At 37.8% G+C, this 4,562-nt stretch overlaps 1 long non-coding RNA gene across 1 annotated transcript; it reads right to left on the bottom strand.

The window, feature by feature from the left end:
• Positions 1-1,542: 1,542 nt before the first annotated feature.
• On the bottom strand, positions 1,543-2,521 carry LOC148689473 (uncharacterized). Its single transcript, XR_015958236.1, has 2 exons — positions 2,398-2,521; positions 1,543-2,268 (listed from the first exon to the last, which is right to left on the bottom strand). It is a non-coding gene; the product is annotated as an uncharacterized LOC148689473 (long non-coding RNA).
• Between the last annotated feature and the right edge of the window lie 2,041 nt (positions 2,522-4,562).

Raw genomic sequence — 4,562 nt, 5'->3', positions numbered from 1 at the left:
TTTCACTACCTCAAGGGTACAACAGATTTGGGCTTGCCTTATATCTGTGAATCTTCGAGTGTTGCCATCCCTTATGGTTCTCGAATTGATTCTCGCCTTGTTGGTTACGCAGATGCTGAATATTTGTCTGACCCATATAGGGTACATTCTTAAGCGGGCTATGTATTTACTGTTAGAGACAACGTTATATCTTAGAGGTCTACCAAGTAAGTGCTAGTTGCGATTTCTTCGAACCATGCTGAGATTCTCGCCCTACATGAAGCATCGCGTGAGTGCTTTTGATTGAGAGCAGTTATGGAACATATTTGAAGCACTAATGGTCTTACTTCTGTCATTGACCTTCCTACGACGATCTTTGAAGACAATGCAGGATGTATTGAGCAGTTAAAGAAGGTATACATCAAGGGTGACAACACCAAACAATAACGTCGAAGTTCTTTTACTTACACCAGCAACAACATCATTAGAACACTGAAGTTAAGCAAATCCATTCCCAGGACAACCTAGCCAATCTGTTTACCAAGTCATCGCTCAAGTCTACTTTTTAGAAGCTCGTCTAAGGAATCGATTTGCGTAAATTATCTGAATTGAATTGCTTGTAGTTCTCTTATTTAGAAGTTATGTCTAACTCAGGGGGAGTATCTTGAAGCATACTCGCTTAATCTTAATGTACTCTTTTTCCTACGATTAGGAGCATTTTCCTTACGATTATGAGCATTTTCCCTACGATTACGAGCATTTTCCCATTGGGTTTTTGCTACCTAACGAGGTTTTGATGAGGCACCCATTCTGGGATGATCATACTCCGTTGAGTTCACTATTTTCGCCCTATTTGACATTTGTTTTAGACATTATGCATACTTCTCACTTTTTTCCTTAGTCTATGGGTTTTTTCCCGTGCGTTGGGTTTTACCTAGTGAGGTTTTGTGAGTTTTACTACCAATGCATACTTTCTTTATATTTGAGACTCGTGTTCACCCGTTGTGCCGATGACTTCATCAACTATTCTACCTTATCTACTGAAGATTTAATGCGATGGTTTGTTGAGTATTTACACACTCAAGGGGGAGTGTTGCAGTCACATTTAGAATAGGAATGTGATTGTATAAATCCTAGTGGATCTAGGAATATCTCTTATATTCCTATTAGGAGTTGATTACCTATTAAGAGTTGTAATCCTTAAAGGGTAAGGTTTTTACCTATCCTACTACTGTAAAGTCTACTACAATTTTGGCTAAAAGCCACCCTTTTCATTGGTGTCTATTGTCAAGTGTGGACACTCTCATTGGTGGCAAACCTCAATGGCACCAAACATCCACTAAGTAAGAGAACATGGCCTATGTAGAGGACTCTATTGTAACAATGGAGACCCTTATTACATTGGTGGCATCTGCAAACATTGCCACCCTAATTCACATTGGTGGCAAAGTTCCAAATTGTGTTTAAAAAAAAAAAAAGGATGCCTTGTGTGGGCACCCAAATTGGAGTATCATATTTCTTTTTCTTTTTTTAGTGAGAAAACAAATTATAATATCATTAAAATATAAGAATACAACTATAAATTTGCATAACTGATATTTTATACAATTTTGTACAAATGTTGGAACCAAACTTTAAAAAGTCTTTGAACCCTTTGTTTCCAAGAGCTTAATCATCTCAATAATTGAATTGCTCATCAAGTGCAATAACTCTTTACCTTCAACGGTCTTTCTCTTTCAATCTTGAATTGCTCAAACAGGCTCATCTTCTCTGCCACCTTATGGGTGCACACACATAAAAACCAAATTCAAAAAGGCAATTCGTTGTCATGTGCCCAACATACCAACACTTATATACATCTGTTATCTCCAAAACGACATATTTAAGAAAAGCAACTTCATAAAGTTGTCCTTATAGATATCTCACAGTTGTTCATTTCATGTTAAGATTGTCATTCCATGTTACGATGCAAACATAAACGTTTATACTACAAAATTTGTCCCCACAAGTAATTTACATGTTAGGATGATGTCACAAAATTAATTCTACAAAATTGAGTCAAAACTTATTTCCCAAATGCTACCTCAAAACAATTTTTTCAAATAGAGTTTATATGCACTACTAAGCTGAGAGTGATTGAAAATATACTGACAAAGCGCATATTCTTAAGTATGAAGTATTCAAAATCACCTGATGGTCAAACTTTGCTCGCTTTATAGCCCGCATGTCACTGTAGAGCTTCAGGTCTGTTGGTATCGTTATTTCTTTTACTGGAGGTTTCAGTAAGTACTGAGATGACAAATACAAAGATATGCATACAAGTTAGTGGTTCGGTCTTGTCTGTCTTGCAATAGCAATAAAATCACTTAAATATAGTCATTTTTCATGTGATTTGGGACATTGAATTGGTATATATACCTCTAATTCGTCAGTTGTCCATGGGAGGCCCTAAGTAAGTAATTGGTATTTGCTGTCTGTCCACCTCCATCATCATCTTTTGTAGCTTCTTCATGAACTTTTCCTCCTTTTGTCTTCCCCTTTCGTATAGTGATATCACAAAACAAAGTTAGAAGCAATGCAAACCATGTAAACTTTCAAGTACTTTTCGATACCATTCATTTTCAGCACAGTTTACCTCTGTTCTTAGCTTGAATAGCTTAGTGCTAGTGGCTCTATGTTGCTTCTTCTTCTTCCATCTCCCTCATTCGATTGTGCTAGAAGATTCAGAGCTCTGAAATTCAAACCGGAATACAAAGGTAACCTGAGTTAGTCAATCATTTTCAATCTCCAAATAATGTAAACACAGTAAGGACAAGACTTACATTTCTTCGGCTCTTTTACCCCCTAATTTAAAGTCTTGCTTAAGACACTGTTTAGTCAAAAGAGCACAACCAAACTCAGTCAGGACATACAATAAACACTTGATGTGCATAAAATTCTCATGCTAATCGTAATCAAGTATAATTGCTAACCTTCTCAGACTTCCATCCCAAGAAGAAGAGATTGAAGTTCGCCAATCCAGACCGAGATTATCCGACGTCAAGAACAAGTCCGACAGGAAAAACGAAGAAGATGAGACCTGTGTTTCCAATGCCTTAGAAGGAGGCTGCAATTCGGGTAGTGCCCACTTCGCCGCCTTCTTCCCAATCTCTTCCGCCACTTCTTCCTCCCCATTTTGCTCATTCGAATCCTTCGAGCTCGGAATCGAAAGTAGCTTCTCAAACGCCTGAACCAAATGCATCACTTTCCTACTCTTCGGCACGCTCTACCTCGCCTCTTCCAGCAACTAAGACCTACAAAAACTTCCATTCTTCTCTACCTAGGTTGCAAATAACCTTGATTCACCTTCCTCGTCCCCAATCTTCAACATGCATACAGAAAATGGAATTAAGATTTGAAATTTGATCCAAAAGTTGAACGTTTTTATTTTGGAAAAGAACTTACACTGGAGGATAGCCCATGAGGAGAGGATCATCTTTACCTCTTGGGTCGAGATCCACTTCCAGCAAGCTTGGCCGTAAATTGGCCGGAAAACCCGTGGTTACTGTTTCTTAGATTTGAAATTGAGGAAATTCGGCTTCGAATTTGTTGAAACTAACTTGGGAGTTGGAAAAAGGACGAGAAGAGGATTTTGGATGTACAAGTTGACGGTTGTTGGTGTTCTCATCGCTGTCGTTTGTGTTCGACTTCCATTGTTAGCACTGTTGCGTGAAGAGAAGAGGGAGAAGAGAGAGAGAATGAAGCGAATGAGGTGTTGGACATTTGTGAATGGGAGAGAAAGGATTTAGATTTTTACACAAAAGCAAGACACCAATCTCATCTTAAAAGACACCAAAAATAAAAGGACACCAATCTCAAATTGGAAGGCCACTAGTATTAGTGGCATTAACTAGAAAGACACCAAAAAAAACCAAGAGTGCCATCTTAATGTCTATAGTCACCAATTGTAAATGGTGTGTAAATATTAGTGTCCTATAACTATAATTCTAGTAGTGAAATAGAGGCACAATGAGGGTGATACAACACACACTTTACAATTAAATCTCCCTCTTCTCCCTCTTGCTACCGCCAACCCCCTCTCCCTCTAGTCCCTTAGATAGCTCAGTTAAATAGGCCTACAACAGATTGTAGATAATTAGATTATTATTTAAGTGTTAATTAATATGCTTATTTCTTATTGATTACATATTATTTGGTACAAATTTAATTTAAAATTTTGCTCTCCCGTCTATCTGTGCAAACACTTACCATCGAAAAAGTCATGCGGAAGTCTGGAGATTCCAAAACTGCCTTGTTATTGCCCCTTCCCCTTTCACCCCACTTCAACATATTGTTTCTCCTTTTGACCCGCCAAGGCACCAATTATATACTAGTCTTAATAGAGTATATTTGATGGAAACTTCTTGTAGTTTTAGGCCATTCCCAATTTCCCAGCAGTGGAAGTTATGTTTTAGTCTCTCAAAACTTTTGTTATAATATGTGTCTCAATTATATTTTTTTCCATCTCCAATGGTATATGAGAAATAGATAGAAAGTCGATGTTGGCTCCACAAAAAGCTTGGCCATAATGCTAAATGTAGTCC

This window comes from Pyrus communis, chromosome 17, assembly GCF_041283825.1.
Source record: "Pyrus communis isolate YQ-2024b chromosome 17, ASM4128382v1, whole genome shotgun sequence".
Lineage (NCBI taxonomy): Eukaryota > Viridiplantae > Streptophyta > Magnoliopsida > Rosales > Rosaceae > Pyrus > Pyrus communis.
Note: the sequence above shows the minus strand (reverse complement) of the source record. Positions and strands in the feature narration are given on the sequence as shown.